Source organism: Saccoglossus kowalevskii, chromosome 11 (assembly GCF_978046115.1).
Source record: "Saccoglossus kowalevskii chromosome 11, keSacKowa6.1, whole genome shotgun sequence".
Classification (NCBI taxonomy): Eukaryota; Metazoa; Hemichordata; class Enteropneusta; family Harrimaniidae; genus Saccoglossus; species Saccoglossus kowalevskii.
In genome coordinates, this window is record NC_140651.1 from 15,709,792 (window position 1) to 15,732,847 (window position 23,056).

Consider the following 23,056-nt stretch of genomic DNA (forward strand, 5'->3'; position numbering starts at 1 on the left):
TTCGCTACGAGTGATATTATGTGGTATGCATGACATTCGCTACAAGTTATATATGTGGTACGCATGACATTCCCTACATGTGATATTATGTGGTACGCATGACATTCACTGCAAGTGATATTATGTGGTATGCATGGCATTCGCTACAAGTGATATTATAATGTATGCATGACATTCGCTACTAGTGATATTATAAGGTATGCATGACATTCGCTAGTAGTGATATTATGTGGTATGCATGACATTCGCTACAAGTGATATTATGTGGCATGCATGACATTCACTACGAGTGATATTATGTGGCATGCATGACATTCACTACAAGTGATATTATGTGGCATGCATGACATTCGCTACGAGTGATATTATGTGGTACGCATGACATTCACTACAAGTGATATTATGTGGCATGCATGACATTCACTACAAGTGATATTATGTGGCATTCATGAAATTCACTACAAGTGATATTATGTGGTATGCATGACATTCGCTGTGAGTGATATTATGTGGCACGCATGACATTCGCTACAAGTGATATTATAAGGTATGCATGACATTCACTACAAGTGATATTATGTGGCATGCATGACATTCACTACAAGTGATATTATGTGGTATGCATGACATTCGCTATGAGTGATATTATGTGGCACGCATGACATTCGCTACAAGTGATATTATAAGGTATGCATGACATTCACTACAAGTGATATTATGTGGCATGCATGACATTCACTACAAGTGATATTATGTGGCATTCATGAAATTCGCTGCAAGTGATATTATGTGGTATGGATGACATTCGCTACAAGTGATATTATGTGGCATGCATGACATTCACTAGTAATGATATTATGTGGTATGCATGACATTCGCTACAAGTGATATTATGTGGTATGCATGACAGTCGCTACTAGTGATATTATGCGGTATGCATGCCATTCGCTGTGAGTGATATTATGTGGCATGCATGATATTCGCTACGAGTGATATTATGTGGCATGCATGACATTCGCTACGAGTGATATTATGTGGTATGCGTGACAATCGCTGTGAATGATATTATGCGGTATGCATGACATTCACTGCAAGTGATATTACAAGGCAAGCATAACATTCGCTGCTAGTGATATTATAAGGCATGCATGACATTCGCTACGAGTCATATTATGTGGCATGCATGATATTCGCTACGAGTGATATTATGTGGCACGCATGCATGACATTCACTACAAGTGATATTACGTGGCATGCATGACATTCACTGCAAATGATATTATGTGGCATGCATAACATTCGCTACAAGTGATATTATGTGGCACGCATGACATTCACTACAAGTGATATTATGTGGCACGCATGACATTCGCTAGTAGTGATATTATGTGGTATGCATGACATTCGCTACAAGTGATATTATGTGGCATGCATGACATTCGCTACAAGTGATATTATGTGGCACGCATGACATTCGCTACAAGTGATATTATGTGGCACGCATGACATTCACTACAAGTGATATTATGTGGCACGCATGACATTCGCTACTAGTGATATTATAAGGTATGCATGACATTCGCTACTAGTGATATTATAAGGTATGCATGACATTCGCTAGTAGTGATATTATGTGGTATGCATGACATTCGCTACAAGTGATATTATGTGGCATGCATGACATTCACTACGAGTGATATTATGTGGCATGCATGACATTCACTACAAGTGATATTATGTGGCATGCATGACATTCACTACAAGTGATATTATGTGGCATTCATGAAATTCGCTGCAAGTGATATTATGTGGCATGCATGACATTCGCTAGTAATGATATTATGTGGTATGCATGACATTCGCTACAAGTGATATTATGTGGTATGTATGACATTCGCTGTGAGTGATATTACGTGATCTGTGTGACATTCAATGTGATATTATGTGGTATGCATGACAGTCGCTACTAGTGATATTATGCAGTATGCATGACATTCGCTGTGAGTGATATTATGTGGCATGCATGATATTCGCTACGAGTGATATTATGTGGCATGCATGACATTCGCTACGAGTGATATTATGTGGTATGCGTGACATTCACTACGAGTGATATTATGTGGCATGCATGACATTCACTACAAGTGATATTATGTGACGTGCATGACATTCGCTACGAGTGATATTATGTGGTACGCATGACATTCACTACAAGTGATATTATGTGGCACGCATGACATTCGCTACTAGTGATATTAAGTGGCACGCATGACATTCACTACAAGTGATATTATGTGGCATGCATGACATTCACTACAAGTGATATTATGTGGCATTCATGAAATTCGCTGCAAGTGATATTATGTGGTATGGATGACATTCGCTACAAGTGATAGTATGTGGCATGCATGACATTCGCTAGTAATGATATTATGTGGTATGCACGACAGTCGCTACTAGTGATATTATGCGGTATGCATGACATTCGCGGTGAGTGATATTATGTGGCATGCATGATATTCGCTACGAGTGATATTATGTGGCATGCATGACATTCGCTACGAGTGATATTATGTGGTATGCGTGACAATCGCTGTGAATGATATTATGCGGTATGCATGACATTCACTGCAAGTGATATTACAAGGCATGCATAACATTCGCTGCGAGTGATATTATAAGGCATGCATGACATTCGCTACGAGTGATATTATGTGGCATGCATGACATTCGCTACGAGTGATATTATGTGGCACGCATGCATGGCATTCACTACAAGTGATATTACGTGGCATGCATGACATTCACTACAAGTGATATTATGTGGTATGCATGACATTCACTACAAGTGATATTATGTGGTATGCATGACATTCACTACAAGTGATATTATGTGGTATGCGTGACATTTGCTGTGAGTGATTTTATGCGGTATGCATGACATTCGCTGTGAGTTTTATTATGTAGCATGCATGATATTCGCTACGAGTGATATTATGTAGCATGCATGACATTCGCTACAAGTGATATTATGTGGCACGCATGACATTCACTACAAGTGATATGTGGCATACATGACATTCGCTACGAGTGATATTATGTGGTATGCATGACATTCGCTACAAGTTATATATGTGGTACGCATGACATTCCCTACATGTGATATTATGTGGTACGCATGACATTCACTGCAAGTGATATTATGTGGTATGCATGGCATTCGCTACAAGTGATATTATAATGTATGCATGACATTCGCTACTAGTGATATTATAAGGTATGCATGACATTCGCTAGTAGTGATATTATGTGGTATGCATGACATTCGCTACAAGTGATATTATGTGGCATGCATGACATTCACTACGAGTGATATTATGTGGCATGCATGACATTCACTACAAGTGATAATATGTGGCATGCATGACATTCGCTACGAGTGATATTATGTGGTACGCATGACATTCACTACAAGTGATATTATGTGGCATGCATGACATTCACTACAAGTGATATTATGTGGCATTCATGAAATTCACTACAAGTGATATTATGTGGTATGCATGACATTCGCTATGAGTGATATTATGTGGCACGCATGACATTCGCTACAAGTGATATTATAAGGTATGCATGACATTCACTACAAGTGATATTATGTGGCATGCATGACATTCACTACAAGTGATATTATGTGGTATGCATGACATTCGCTATGAGTGATATTATGTGGCACGCATGACATTCGCTACAAGTGATATTATAAGGTATGCATGACCTTCACTACAAGTGATATTATGTGGCATGCATGACATTCACTACAAGTGATATTATGTGGCATTCATGAAATTCGCTGCAAGTGATATTATGTGGTATGGATGACATTCGCTACAAGTGATATTATGTGGCATGCATGACATTCACTAGTAATGATATTATGTGGTATGCATGACATTCGCTACAAGTGATATTATGTGGTATGCATGACAGTCGCTACTAGTGATATTATGCGGTATGCATGACATTCGCTGTGAGTGATATTATGTGGCATGCATGATATTCGCTACGAGTGATATTATGTGGCATGCATGACATTCGCTACGAGTGATATTATGTGGTATGCGTGACAATCGCTGTGAATGATATTATGCGGTATGCATGACATTCACTGCAAGTGATATTACAAGGCATGCATAACATTCGCTGCTAATGATATTATAAGGCATGCATGACATTCGCTACGAGTCATATTATGTGGCATGCATGATATTCGCTACGAGTGATATTATGTGGCACGCATGCATGACATTCACTACAAGTGATATTACGTGGCATGCATGACATTCACTGCAAATGATATTATGTGGCATGCATAACATTCGCTACAAGTGATATTATGTGGCACGCATGACATTCACTACAAGTGATATTATGTGGCACGCATGACATTCGCTAGTAGTGATATTATGTGGTATGCATGACATTCGCTACAAGTGATATTATGTGGCATGCATGACATTCGCTACAAGTGATATTATGTGGCACGCATGACATTCGCTACAAGTGATATTATGTGGCACGCATGACATTCACTACAAGTGATATTATGTGGCACGCATGACATTCGCTACTAGTGATATTATAAGGTATGCATGACATTCACTACTAGTGATATTATAAGGTATGCATGACATTCGCTAGTAGTGATATTATGTGGTATGCATGACATTCGCTACAAGTGATATTATGTGGCATGCATGACATTCACTACGAGTGATATTATGTGGCATGCATGACATTCACTACAAGTGATATTATGTGGCATGCATGACATTCACTACAAGTGATATTATGTGGCATTCATGAAATTCGCTGCAAGTGATATTATGTTGCATGCATGACATTCGCTAGTAATGATATTATGTGGTATGCATGACATTCGCTACAAGTGATATTATGTGGTATGTATGACATTCGCTGTGAGTGATATTACGTGATCTGTGTGACATTCAATGTGATATTATGTGGTATGCATGACAGTCGCTACTAGTGATATTATGCAGTATGCATGACATTCGCTGTGAGTGATATTATGTGGCATGCATGATATTCGCTACGAGTGATATTATGTGGCATGCATGACATTCGCTACGAGTGATATTATGTGGTATGCGTGACATTCACTACGAGTGATATTATGTGGCATGCATGACATTCACTACAAGTGATATTATGTGACGTGCATGACATTCGCTACGAGTGATATTATGTGGTACGCATGACATTCACTACAAGTGATATTATGTGGCACGCATGACATTCGCTACTAGTGATATTAAGTGGCACGCATGACATTCACTACAAGTGATATTATGTGGCATGCATGACATTCACTACAAGTGATATTATGTGGCATTCATGAAATTCGCTGCAAGTGATATTATGTGGTATGGATGACATTCGCTACAAGTGATAGTATGTGGCATGCATGACATTCGCTAGTAATGATATTATGTGGTATGCATGACAGTCGCTACTAGTGATATTATGCTGTGTGCATGACATTCGCGGTGAGTGATATTATGTGGCATGCATGATATTCGCTACGAGTGATATTATGTGGCATGCATGACATTCGCTACGAGTGATATTATGTGGTATGCGTGACAATCGCTGTGAATGATATTATGCGGTATGCATGACATTCACTGCAAGTGATATTACAAGGCATGCATAACATTCGCTGCGAGTGATATTATAAGGCATGCATGACATTCGCTACGAGTGATATTATGTGGCATGCATGACATTCGCTACGAGTGATATTATGTGGCACGCATGCATGGCATTCACTACAAGTGATATTACGTGGCATGCATGACATTCACTACAAGTGATATTATGTGACGTGCATGACATTCGCTACGAGTGATATTATGTGGTACGCATGACATTCACTACAAGTGATATTATGTGGCACGCATGACATTCGCTACTAGTGATATTAAGTGGCACGCATGACATTCACTACAAGTGATATTATGTGGCATGCATGACATTCACTACAAGTGATATTATGTGGCATTCATGAAATTCGCTGCAAGTGATATTATGTGGTATGGATGACATTCGCTACAAGTGATAGTATGTGGCATGCATGACATTCGCTAGTAATGATATTATGTGGTATGCATGACAGTCGCTACTAGTGATATTATGCGGTATGCATGACATTCGCGGTGAGTGATATTATGTGGCATGCATGATATTCGCTACGAGTGATATTATGTGGCATGCATGACATTCGCTACGAGTGATATTATGTGGTATGCGTGACAATCGCTGTGAATGATATTATGCGGTATGCATGACATTCACTGCAAGTGATATTACAAGGCATGCATAACATTCGCTGCGAGTGATATTATAAGGCATGCATGACATTCGCTACGAGTGATATTATGTGGCATGCATGACATTCGCTACGAGTGATATTATGTGGCACGCATGCATGGCATTCACTACAAGTGATATTACGTGGCATGCATGACATTCACTACAAGTGATATTATGTGGTATGCATGACATTCACTACATGTGATATTATGTGGTACGCATGACATTCACTGCAAGTGATATTATGTGGTATGCATGGCATTCGCTACAAGTGATATTATAATGTATGCATGACATTCGCTACTAGTGATATTATAAGGTATGCATGACATTCGCTAGTAGTGATATTATGTGGTATGCATGACATTCGCTACAAGTGATATTATGTGGCATGCATGACATTCACTACGAGTGATATTATGTGGCATGCATGACATTCACTACAAGTGATATTATGTGGCATGCATGACATTCGCTACGAGTGATATTATGTGGTACGCATGACATTCACTACAAGTGATATTATGTGGCATGCATGACATTCACTACAAGTGATATTATGTGGCATTCATGAAATTCACTACAAGTGATATTATGTGGTATGCATGACATTCGCTATGAGTGATATTATGTGGCACGCATGACATTCGCTACAAGTGATATTATAAGGTATGCATGACATTCACTACAAGTGATATTATGTGGCATGCATGACATTCACTACAAGTGATATTATGTGGTATGCATGACATTCGCTATGAGTGATATTATGTGGCACGCATGACATTCGCTACAAGTGATATTATAAGGTATGCATGACATTCACTACAAGTGATATTATGTGGCATGCATGACATTCACTACAAGTGATATTATGTGGCATTCATGAAATTCGCTGCAAGTGATATTATGTGGTATGGATGACATTCGCTACAAGTGATATTATGTGGCATGCATGACATTCACTAGTAATGATATTATGTGGTATGCATGACATTCGCTACAAGTGATATTATGTGGTATGCATGACAGTCGCTACTAGTGATATTATGCGGTATGCATGACATTCGCTGTGAGTGATATTATGTGGCATGCATGATATTCGCTACGAGTGATATTATGTGGCATGCATGACATTCGCTACGAGTGATATTATGTGGTATGCGTGACAATCGCTGTGAATGATATTATGCGGTATGCATGACATTCACTGCAAGTGATATTACAAGGCATGCATAACATTCGCTGCTAATGATATTATATGGCATGCATGACATTCGCTACGAGTCATATTATGTGGCATGCATGATATTCGCTACGAGTGATATTATGTGGCACGCATGCATGACATTCACTACAAGTGATATTACGTGGCATGCATGACATTCACTGCAAATGATATTATGTGGCATGCATAACATTCGCTACAAGTGATATTATGTGGCACGCATGACATTCACTACAAGTGATATTATGTGGCACGCATGACATTCGCTAGTAGTGATATTATGTGGTATGCATGACATTCGCTACAAGTGATATTATGTGGCATGCATGACATTCGCTACAAGTGATATTATGTGGCACGCATGACATTCGCTACAAGTGATATTATGTGGCACGCATGACATTCACTACAAGTGATATTATGTGGCACGCATGACATTCGCTACTAGTGATATTATAAGGTATGCATGACATTCGCTACTAGTGATATTATAAGGTATGCATGACATTCGCTAGTAGTGATATTATGTGGTATGCATGACATTCGCTACAAGTGATATTATGTGGCATGCATGACATTCACTACGAGTGATATTATGTGGCATGCATGACATTCACTACAAGTGATATTATGTGGCATGCATGACATTCACTACAAGTGATATTATGTGGCATTCATGAAATTCGCTGCAAGTGATATTATGTTGCATGCATGACATTCGCTAGTAATGATATTATGTGGTATGCATGACATTCGCTACAAGTGATATTATGTGGTATGTATGACATTCGTTGTGAGTGATATTACGTGATCTGTGTGACATTCAATGTGATATTATGTGGTATGCATGACAGTCGCTACTAGTGATATTATGCAGTATGCATGACATTCGCTGTGAGTGATATTATGTGGCATGCATGATATTCGCTACGAGTGATATTATGTGGCATGCATGACATTCGCTACGAGTGATATTATGTGGTATGCGTGACATTCACTACGAGTGATATTATGTGGCATGCATGACATTCACTACAAGTGATATTATGTGACGTGCATGACATTCGCTACGAGTGATATTATGTGGTACGCATGACATTCACTACAAGTGATATTATGTGGCACGCATGACATTCGCTACTAGTGATATTAAGTGGCACGCATGACATTCACTACAAGTGATATTATGTGGCATGCATGACATTCACTACAAGTGATATTATGTGGCATTCATGAAATTCGCTGCAAGTGATATTATGTGGTATGGATGACATTCGCTACAAGTGATAGTATGTGGCATGCATGACATTCGCTAGTAATGATATTATGTGGTATGCATGACAGTCGCTACTAGTGATATTATGCGGTATGCATGACATTCGCGGTGAGTGATATTATGTGGCATGCATGATATTCGCTACGAGTGATATTATGTGGCATGCATGACATTCGCTACGAGTGATATTATGTGGTATGCGTGACAATCGCTGTGAATGATATTATGCGGTATGCATGACATTCACTGCAAGTGATATTACAAGGCATGCATAACATTCGCTGCGAGTGATATTATAAGGCATGCATGACATTCGCTACGAGTGATATTATGTGGCATGCATGACATTCGCTACGAGTGATATTATGTGGCACGCATGCATGGCATTCACTACAAGTGATATTACGTGGCATGCATGACATTCACTACAAGTGATATTATGTGGTATGCATGACATTCACTACAAGTGATATTATGTGGTATGCATGACATTCACTACAAGTGATATTATGTGGTATGCGTGACATTTGCTGTGAGTGATATTATGCGGTATGCATGACATTCGCTGTGAGTTTTATTATGTAGCATGCATGATATTCGCTACGAGTGATATTATGTAGCATGCATGACATTCGCTACAAGTGATATTATGTGGCACGCATGACATTCACTACAAGTGATATGTGGCATACATGACATTCGCTACGAGTGATATTATGTGGTATGCATGACACTCGCTACAAGTTATATATGTGGTACGCATGACATTCCCTACAAGTGATATTATGCGGTACGCATGACATTCACTGCAAGTGATATTATGTGGTATGCATGGCATTCGCTACAAGTGATATTATAAGGTATGCATGACATTCGCTACTAGTGATATTATAAGGTATGCATGACATTCGCTAGTAGTGATATTATGTGGTATGCATGACATTCGCTACAAGTGATATTATGTGGCATGCATGACATTCACTACGAGTGATAATATGTGGCATGCATGACATTCACTACAAGTGATATTATGTGGCATGCATGACATTCGCTAGGAGTGATATTATGTGGTACGCATGACATTCACTACAAGTGATATTATGTGGCATGCATGACATTCACTACAAGTGATATTATGTGGCATTCATGAAATTCACTACAAGTGATATTATGTGGTATGCATGACATTCACTGTGAGTGATATTATGTGTCACGCATGACATTCGCTACAAGTGATATTATAAGGTATGCATGACATTCACTACAAGTGATATTATGTGGCATGCATGACATTCACTACAAGTGATATTATGTGGTATGCATGACATTCGCTATGAGTGATATTATGTGGCACGCATGACATTCGCTACAAGTGATATTATAAGGTATGCATGACATTCACTACAAGTGATATTATGTGGCATGCATGACATTCGCTGCAAGTGATATTATGTGGTATGGATGACATTCGCTACAAGTGATATTATGTGGCATGCATGACATTCACTAGTAATGATATTATGTGGTATGCATGACATTCGCTACAAGTGATATTATGTGGTATGCATGACAGTCGCTACTAGTGATATTATGCGGTATGCATGACATTCGCTGCAAGTGATATTACAAGGCATGCATAACATTCGCGGTGAGTGATATTATGTGGCATGCATGATATTCGCTACGAGTGATATTATGTGGCATGCATGACATTCGCTACGAGTGATATTATGTGGTATGCGTGACAATCGCTGTGAATGATATTATGCGGTATGCATGACATTCACTGCAAGTGATATTACAAGGCATGCATAACATTCGCTGCGAGTGATATTATAAGGCATGCATGACATTCGCTACGAGTGATATTATGTGGCATGCATGATATTCGCTACGAGTGATATTACGTGGCACGCATGCATGGCATTCACTACAAGTGATATTACGTGGCATGCATGACATTCACTACAAGTGATATTATGTGGTATGCATGACATTCACTACAAGTGATATTATGTGGTATGCATGACATTCACTACAAGTGATATTATGTGGTATGCGTGACATTTGCTGTGAGTGATATTATGCGGTATGCATGACATTCGCTGTGAGTTTTATTATGTAGCATGCATGATATTCGCTACGAGTGATATTATGTAGCATGCATGACATTCGCTACAAGTGATATTATGTGGCACGCATGACATTCACTACAAGTGATATGTGGCATACATGACATTCGCTACGAGTGATATTATGTGGTATGCATGACATTCGCTACAAGTTATATATGTGGTACGCATGACATTCCCTACAAGTGATATTATGCGGTACGCATGACATTCACTGCAAGTGATATTATGTGGTATGCATGGCATTCGCTACAAGTGATATTATAAGGTATGCATGACATTCGCTACTAGTGATATTATAAGGTATGCATGACATTCGCTAGTAGTGATATTATGTGGTATGCATGACATTCGCTACAAGTGATATTATGTGGCATGCATGACATTCACTACGAGTGATAATATGTGGCATGCATGACATTCACTACAAGTGATATTATGTGGCATGCATGACATTCGCTAGGAGTGATATTATGTGGTACGCATGACATTCACTACAAGTGATATTATGTGGCATGCATGACATTCACTACAAGTGATATTATGTGGCATTCATGAAATTCACTACAAGTGATATTATGTGGTATGCATGACATTCGCTATGAGTGATATTATGTGGCACGCATGACATTCGCTACAAGTGATATTATAAGGTATGCATGACATTCACTACAAGTGATATTATGTGGCATGCATGACATTCACTACAAGTGATATTATGTGGCATTCATGAAATTCGCTGCAAGTGATATTATGTGGTATGGATGACATTCGCTACAAGTGATATTATGTGGCATGCATGACATTCACTAGTAATGATATTATGTGGTATGCATGACATTCGCTACAAGTGATATTATGTGGTATGCATGACAGTCGCTACTAGTGATATTATGCGGTATGCATGACATTCGCTGTGAGTGATATTATGTGGCATGCATGATATTCGCTACGAGTGATATTATGTGGCATGCATGACATTCGCTACGAGTGATATTATGTGGTATGCGTGACAATCGCTGTGAATGATATTATGCGGTATGCATGACATTCACTGCAAGTGATATTACAAGGCATGCATAACATTCGCTGCGAGTGATATTATAAGGCATGCATGACATTCGCTACGAGTCATATTATGTGGCATGCATGACATTCGCTACGAGTGATATTATGTGGCATGCATGCATGACATTCACTACAAGTGATATTACGTGGCATGCATGACATTCACTGCAAGTGATATTATGTGGCATGCATAACATTCGCTACAAGTGATATTATGTGGCACGCATGACATTCACTACAAGTGATATTATGTGGCACGCATGACATTCGCTAGTAGTGATATTATGTGGTATGCATGACATTCGCTACGAGTGATATTATGTGGCACGCATGACATTCGCTACAAGTGATATTATGTGGCACGCATGACATTCACTACAAGTGATATTATGTGGCACGCATGACATTCGCTACTAGTGATATTATAAGGTATGCATGACATTCGCTACTAGTGATATTATAAGGTATGCATGACATTCGCTAGTAGTGATATTATGTGGTATGCATGACATTCGCTACAAGTGATATTATGTGGCATGCATGACATTCACTACGAGTGATATTATGTGGCATGCATGACATTCACTACAAGTGATATTATGTGGCATGCATGACATTCACTACAAGTGATATTATGTGGCATTCATGAAATTCGCTGCAAGTGATATTATGTTGCATGCATGACATTCGCTAGTAATGATATTATGTGGTATGCATGACATTCGCTACAAGTGATATTATGTGGTATGTATGACATTCGCTGTGAGTGATATTACGTGATCTGTGTGACATTCAATGTGATATTATGTGGTATGCATGACAGTCGCTACTAGTGATATTATGCAGTATGCATGACATTCGCTGTGAGTGATATTATGTGGCATGCATGATATTCGCTACGAGTGATATTATGTGGCATGTATGACATTCGCTACGAGTGATATTATGTGGTATGCGTGACATTCACTACGAGTGATATTATGTGGCATGCATGACATTCACTACAAGTGATATTATGTGACGTGCATGACATTCGCTACGAGTGATATTATGTGGTACGCATGACATTCACTACAAGTGATATTATGTGGCACGCATGACATTCGCTACTAGTGATATTAAGTGGCACGCATGACATTCACTACAAGTGATATAATGTGGCATGCATGACATTCACTACAAGTGATATTATGTGGCATTCATGAAATTCGCTGCAAGTGATATTATGTGGTATGGATGACATTCGCTACAAGTGATAGTATGTGGCATGCATGACATTCGCTAGTAATGATATTATGTGGTATGCATGACAGTCGCTACTAGTGATATTATGCGGTATGCATGACATTCGCGGTGAGTGATATTATGTGGCATGCATGATATTCGCTACGAGTGATATTATGTGGCATGCATGACATTCGCTACGAGTGATATTATGTGGTATGCGTGACAATCGCTGTGAATGATATTATGCGGTATGCATGACATTCACTGCAAGTGATATTACAAGGCATGCATAACATTCGCTGCGAGTGATATTATAAGGCATGCATGACATTCGCTACGAGTGATATTATGTGGCATGCATGACATTCGCTACGAGTGATATTATGTGGCACGCATGCATGGCATTCACTACAAGTGATATTACGTGGCATGCATGACATTCACTACAAGTGATATTATGTGGTATGCATGACATTCACTACAAGTGATATTATGTGGTATGCATGACATTCACTACAAGTGATATTATGTGGTATGCGTGACATTTGCTGTGAGTGATATTATGCGGTATGCATGACATTCGCTGTGAGTTTTATTATGTAGCATGCATGATATTCGCTACGAGTGATATTATGTAGCATGCATGACATTCGCTACAAGTGATATTATGTGGCACGCATGACATTCACTACAAGTGATATGTGGCATACATGACATTCGCTACGAGTGATATTATGTGGTATGCATGACATTCGCTACAAGTTATATATGTGGTACGCATGACATTCCCTACAAGTGATATTATGCGGTACGCATGACATTCACTGCAAGTGATATTATGTGGTATGCCAGGCATTCGCTACAAGTGATATTATAAGGTATGCATGACATTCGCTACTAGTGATATTATAAGGTATGCATGACATTCGCTAGTAGTGATATTATGTGGTATGCATGACATTCGCTACAAGTGATATTATGTGGCATGCATGACATTCACTACGAGTGATAATATGTGGCATGCATGACATTCACTACAAGTGATATTATGTGGCATGCATGACATTCGCTAGGAGTGATATTATGTGGTACGCATGACATTCACTACAAGTGATATTATGTGGCATGCATGACATTCACTACAAGTGATATTATGTGGCATTCATGAAATTCACTACAAGTGATATTATGTGGTATGCATGACATTCGCTATGAGTGATATTATGTGTCACGCATGACATTCGCTACAAGTGATATTATAAGGTATGCATGACATTCATTACAAGTGATATTATGTGGCATGCATGACATTCACTACAAGTGATATTATGTGGTATGCATGACATTCGCTATGAGTGATATTATGTGGCACGCATGACATTCGCTACAAGTGATATTATAAGGTATGCATGACATTCACTACAAGTGATATTATGTGGCATGCATGACATTCACTACAAGTGATATTATGTGGCATTCATGAAATTCGCTGCAAGTGATATTATGTGGTATGGATGACATTCGCTACGAGTGATATTATGTGGCATGCATGACATTCGCTACGAGTGATATTATGTGGTATGCGTGACAATCGCTGTGAATGATATTATGCGGTATGCATGACATTCACTGCAAGTGATATTACAAGGCATGCATAACATTCGCTGCGAGTGATATTATAAGGCATGCATGACATTCGCTACGAGTCATATTATGTGGCATGCATGACATTCGCTACGAGTGATATTATGTGGCATGCATGCATGACATTCACTACAAGTGATATTACGTGGCATGCATGACATTCACTGCAAGTGATATTATGTGGCATGCATAACATTCGCTACAAGTGATATTATGTGGCACGCATGACATTCACTACAAGTGATATTATGTGGCACGCATGACATTCGCTAGTAGTGATATTATGTGGTATGCATGACATTCGCTACAAGTGATATTATGTGGCATGCATGACATTCACTACGAGTGATATTATGTGGCATGCATGACATACACTACAAGTGATATTATGTGGCATGCATGACATTCGCTACGAGTGATATTATGTGGTATGCGTGACAATCGCTGTGAATGATATTATGCGGTATGCATGACATTCACTGCAAGTGATATTACAAGGCATGCATAACATTCGCTGCGAGTGATATTATAAGGCATGCATGACATTCGCTATGAGTGATATTATGTGGCATGCATGACATTCGCTACGAGTGATATTATGTGGCACGCATGCATGGCATTCACTACAAGTGATATTACGTGGCATGCATGACATTCACTACAAGTGATATTATGTGGTATGCATGACATTCACTACAAGTGATATTATGTGGTATGCATGACATTCACTACAAGTGATATTATGTGGTATGCGTGACATTTGCTGTGAGTGATATTATGCGGTATGCATGACATTCGCTGTGAGTTTTATTATGTAGCATGCATGATATTCGCTACGAGTGATATTATGTAGCATGCATGACATTCGCTACAAGTGATATTATGTGGCACGCATGACATTCACTACAAGTGATATGTGGCATACATGACATTCGCTGCGAGTGATATTATGTGGTATGCATGACATTCGCTACAAGTTATATATGTGGTACGCATGACATTCCCTACAAGTGATATTATGCGGTACGCATGACATTCACTGCAAGTGATATTATGTGGTATGCATGGCATTCGCTACAAGTGATATTATAAGGTATGCATGACATTCGCTACTAGTGATATTATAAGGTATGCATGACATTCGCTAGTCGTGATATTATGTGGTATGCATGACATTCGCTACAAGTGATATTATGTGGCATGCATGACATTCACTACGAGTGATAATATGTGGCATGCATGACATTCACTACAAGTGATATTATGTGGCATGCATGACATTCGCTAGGAGTGATATTATGTGGTACGCATGACATTCACTACAAGTGATATTATGTGGCATGCATGACATTCACTACAAGTGATATTATGTGGCATTCATGAAATTCACTACAAGTGATATTATGTGGTATGCATGACATTCGCTATGAGTGATATTATGTGTCACGCATGACATTCGCTACAAGTGATATTATAAGGTATGCATGACATTCACTACAAGTGATATTATGTGGCATGCATGACATTCACTACAAGTGATATTATGTGGTATGCATGACATTCGCTATGAGTGATATTATGTGGCACGCATGACATTCGCTACAAGTGATATTATAAGGTATGCATGACATTCACTACAAGTGATATTATGTGGCATGCATGACATTCACTACAAGTGATATTATGTGGCATTCATGAAATTCGCTGCAAGTGATATTATGTGGTATGGATGACATTCGCTACAAGTTATATTATGTGGCATGCATGACATTCACTAGTAATGATATTATGTGGTATGCATGACATTCGCTACAAGTGATATTATGTGGTATGCATGACAGTCGCTACTAGTGATATTATGCGGTATGCATGACATTCGCTGTGAGTGATATTATGTGGCATGCATGATATTCGCTACGAGTGATATTATGTGGCATGCATGACATTCGCTACGAGTGATATTATGTGGTATGCGTGACAATCGCTGTGAATGATATTATGCGGTATGCATGACATTCACTGCAAGTGATATTACAAGGCATGCATAACATTCGCTGCGAGTGATATTATAAGGCATGCATGACATTCGCTACGAGTCATATTATGTGGCATGCATGACATTCGCTACGAGTGATATTATGTGGCATGCATGCATGACATTCACTACAAGTGATATTACGTGGCATGCATGACATTCACTGCAAGTGATATTATGTGGCATGCATAACATTCGCTACAAGTGATATTATGTGGCACGCATGACATTCACTACAAGTGATATTATGTTGCACGCATGACATTCGCTAGTAGTGATATTATGTGGTATGCATGACATTCGCTACAAGTGATATTATGTGGCATGCATGACATTCACTACGAGTGATATTATGTGGCATGCATGACATACACTACAAGTGATATTATGTGGCATGCATGACATTCGCTACGAGTGATATTATGTGGCACGCATGCATGGCATTCACTACAAGTGATATTACGTGGCATGCATGACATTCACTACAAGTGATATTATGTGGTATGCATGACATTCACTACAAGTGATATTATGTGGTATGCATGACATTCACTACAAGTGATATTATGTGGTATGCGTGACATTTGCTGTGAGTGATATTATGCGGTATGCATGACATTCGCTGTGAGTTTTATTATGTAGCATGCATGATATTCGCTACGAGTGATATTATGTAGCATGCATGACATTCGCTACAAGTGATATTATGTGGCACGCATGACATTCACTACAAGTGATATGTGGCATACATGACATTCGCTACGAGTGATATTATGTGGTATGCATGACATTCGCTACAAGTTATATATGTGGTACGCATGACATTCCCTACAAGTGATATTATGTGGTACGCATGACATTCACTGCAAGTGATATTATGTGGTATGCATGGTATTCGCTACAAGTGATATTATAAGGTATGCTTGACATTCGCTACTAGTGATATTATAAGGTATGCATGACATTCGCTAGTAGTGATATTATGTGGTATGCATGACATTCGCTACAAGTGATATTATGTGGCATGCATGACATTCACTACGAGTGATATTATGTGGCATGCATGACATTCACTACAAGTGATATTATGTGGTATGCATGACATTCGCTGGTAGTGATATTATGTGGTATGCATGACATTCGCTACAAGTGATATTATGTGGCATGCATGACATTCACTACGAGTGATATTATGTGGCATGCATGACATTCATTACATGTGATATTATGTGGCATGCATGACATTCGCTACGAGTGATATTATGTGGTACACATGACATTCACTACAAGTGATATTATGTGGCACGCATGACATTCGCTAGTAGTGATATTATGTGGTATACATGATATTCGCTACAAGTGATATTATATGGCATGCATGACATTCGCTACAAGTGATATTATATGGCATGCATGACATTCACTACAAGTGATATTATGTGGCATACATGACATTCGCTACAAGTGATATTATGTGGCATGCATGACATTCGCTAGTAATGATATTATGTGGTATGCATGACAGTCGCTACTAGTGATATTATGCGGTATGCATGACATTCGCTACGAGTGATATTATGTGGTATGCGTGACAATCGCTGTGAATGATATTATGCGGTATGCATGACATTCACTGCAAGTGATATTACAAGGCATGCATAACATTCGCTGCGAGTGATATTATAAGGCATGCATGACATTCGCTACGAGTCATATTATGTGGCATGCATGACATTCGCTACGAGTGATATTATGTGGCATGCATGCATGACATTCACTACAAGTGATATTACGTGGCATGCATGACATTCACTGCAAGTGATATTATGTGGCATGCATAACATTCGCTACAAGTGATATTATGTGGCACGCATGACATTCACTACAAGTGATATTATGTTGCACGCATGACATTCGCTAGTAGTGATATTATGTGGTATGCATGACATTCGCTACAAGTGATATTATGTGGCATGCATGACATTCACTTCGAGTGATATTATGTGGCATGCATGACATACACTACAAGTGATATTATGTGGCATGCATGACATTCGCTACGAGTGATATTATGTGGCACGCATGCATGGCATTCACTACAAGTGATATTACGTGGCATGCATGACATTCACTACAAGTGATATTATGTGGTATGCATGACATTCACTACAAGTGATATTATGTGGTATGCATGACATTCACTACAAGTGATATTATGTGGTATGCGTGACATTTGCTGTGAGTGATATTATGCGGTATGCATGACATTCGCTGTGAGTTTTATTATGTAGCATGCATGATATTCGCTACGAGTGATATTATGTAGCATGCATGACATTCGCTACAAGTGATATTATGTGGCACGCATGACATTCACTACAAGTGATATGTGGCATACATGACATTCGCTACGAGTGATATTATGTGGTATGCATGACATTCGCTACAAGTTATATATGTGGTACGCATGACATTCCCTACAAGTGATATTATGTGGTACGCATGACATTCACTGCAAGTGATATTATGTGGTATGCATGGCATTCGCTACAAGTGATATTATAAGGTATGCTTGACATTCGCTACTAGTGATATTATAAGGTATGCATGACATTCGCTAGTAGTGATATTATGTGGTATGCATGACATTCGCTACAAGTGATATTATGTGGCATGCATGACATTCACTACGAGTGATATTATGTGGCATGCATGACATTCACTACAAGTGATATTATGTGGTATGCATGACATTCGCTGGTAGTGATATTATGTGGTATGCATGACATTCGCTACAAGTGATATTATGTGGCATGCATGACATTCACTACGAGTGATATTATGTGGCATGCATGACATTCATTACATGTGATATTATGTGGCATGCATGACATTCGCTACGAGTGATATTATGTGGTACACATGACATTCACTGCAAGTGATATTATGTGGCACGCATGACATTCGCTAGTAGTGATATTATGTGGTATACATGATATTCGCTACAAGTGATATTATATGGCATGCATGACATTCGCTACAAGTGATATTATATGGCATGCATGACATTCACTACATGTGATATTATGTGGCATACATGACATTCGCTACAAGTGATATTATGTGGCATGCATGACATTCGCTAGTAATGATATTATGTGGTATGCATGACAGTTGCTACTAGTGATATTATGCGGTATGCATGACATTCGCGGTGAGTGATATTATGTGGCATGCATGATATTCGCTACGAGTGATATTATGTGGCATGCATGACATTCGCTACGAGTGATATTATGTGGTATGCGTGACAATCGCTGTGAATGATATTATGCGGTATGCATGACATTCACTGCAAGTGATATTACAAGGCATGCATAACATTCGCTGCGAGTGATATTATAAGGCATGCATGACATTCGCTACGAGTGATATTATGTGGCATGCATGACATTCGCTATGAGTGATATTATGTGGCACGCATGCATGGCATTCACTACAAGTGATATTACGTGGCATGCATGACATTCACTACAAGTGATATTATGTGGTATGCATGACATTCACTACAAGTGATATTATGTGGTATGCATGACATTCACTACAAGTGATATTATGTGGTATGCGTGACATTTGCTGTGAGTGATATTATGCGGTATGCATGACATTCGCTGTGAGTTTTATTATGTAGCATGCATGATATTCGCTACGAGTGATATTATGTAGCATGCATGACATTCGCTACAAGTGATATTATGTGGCACGCATGACATTCACTACAAGTGATATGTGGCATACATGACATTCGCTACGAGTGATATTATGTGGTATGCATGACATTCGCTACAAGTTATATATGTGGTACGCATGACATTCCCTACAAGTGATATTATGTGGTACGCATGACATTCACTGCAAGTGATATTATGTGGTAAGCATGGCATTCGCTACAAGTGATATTATAAGGTATGCATGACATTCCCTACTAGTGATATTATAAGGTATGCATGACATTCGCTAGTAGTGATATTATGTGGTATGCATGACATTCGCTACAAGTGATATTATGTGGCATGCATGACATTCACTACGAGTGATATTATGTGGCATGCATGACATTCACTACAAGTGATATTATGTGGCATGCATGACATTCGCTACGAGTGATATTATGTGGTACGCATGACATTCACTACAAGTGATATTATGTGGCATGCATGACATTCACTACAAGTGATATTATGTGGCATTCATGAAATTCACTACAAGTGATATTATGTGGTATGCATGACATTCGCTATGAGTGATATTATGTGGCACGCATGACATTCGCTACAAGTGATATTATAAGGTATGCATTACATTCACTACAAGTGATATTATGTGGCATGCATGACATTCACTACAAGTGATATTATGTGGTATGCATGACATTCGCTATGAGTGATATTATGTGGCACGCATGACATTCGCTACAAGTGATATTATAAGGTATGCATGACATTCACTACAAGTGATATTATGTGGCATGCATGACATTCACTACAAGTGATATTATGTGGCATTCATGAAATTCGCTGCAAGTGATATTATGTGGCATGCATGACATTCACTAGTAATGATATTATGTGGTATGCATGACATTCGCTACAAGTGATATTATGTGGTATGCATGACAGTCGCTACTAGTGATATTATGCGGTATGCATGACATTCGCTGTGAGTGATATTATGTGGCATGCATGATATTCGCTACGAGTGATATTATGTGGCATGCATGACATTCGCTACGAGTGATATGTGGTATGCGTGACAATCGCTGTGAATGATATTATGCGGTATGCATGACATTCACTGCAAGTGATATTACAAGGCATGCATAACATTCGCTGCAAGTGATATTATAAGGCATGCATGACATTCGCTACGAGTCATATTATGTGGCATGCATGACATTCGCTACGAGTGATATTATGTGGCACGCATGCATGACATTCACTACAAGTGATATTACATGGCATGCATGACATTCACTGCAAGTGATATTATGTGGCATGCATAACATTCGCTACAAGTGATATTATGTGGCACGCATGACATTCACTACAAGTGATATTATGTGGCACGCATGACATTCGCTAGTAGTGATATTATGTGGTATGCATGACATTCGCTACAAGTGATATTATGTGGCATGCATGACATTCACTACGAGTGATATTATGTGGCATGCATGACATTCACTACAAGTGATATTATGTGGCATGCATGACATTCGATACGAGTGATATTATGTGGTATGCATGACATTCGCTGGTAGTGATATTATGTGGTATGCATGACATTCGCTACAAGTGATATTATGTGGCATGCATAACATTCACTACGTGTGATATTATGTGGCATGCATGACATTCACTACAAGTGATATTATGTGGCATGCATGACATTCGCTATGAGTGATATTATGTGGTATGCATGACATTCGCTGGTAGTGATATTATGTGGTATGCATGACATTCGCTACAAGTGATATTATGTGGCATGCATGACATTCACTACGAGTGATATTATGTGGCATGCATGACATTCACTACAAGTGATATTATGTGGCACGCATGACATTCGCTAGTAGTGATATTATGTGGTATGCATGATATTCGCTACAAGTGATATTATATGGCATGCATGACATTCGCTACAAGTGATATTATATGGCATGCATGACATTCACTACAAGTGATATTATGTGGCATACATGACATTCGCTACGAGTGATATTATGTGGTATGCATGACATTCGCTACAAGTTATATATGTGGTACGCATGACATTCCCTACAAGTGATATTATGTGGTACGCATGACATTCACTGCAAGTGATATTATGTGGTCTGCATGGCATTCGCTACAAGTGATATTATGTGGCATGCATGACATTCGCTACAAGTGATATTATGTGGTATGCATGGCATTCGCTACAAGTGATATTATGTGGCATGCATGACATTCGCTACAAGTGATATTATGTGGTATGCATGGCATTCGCTA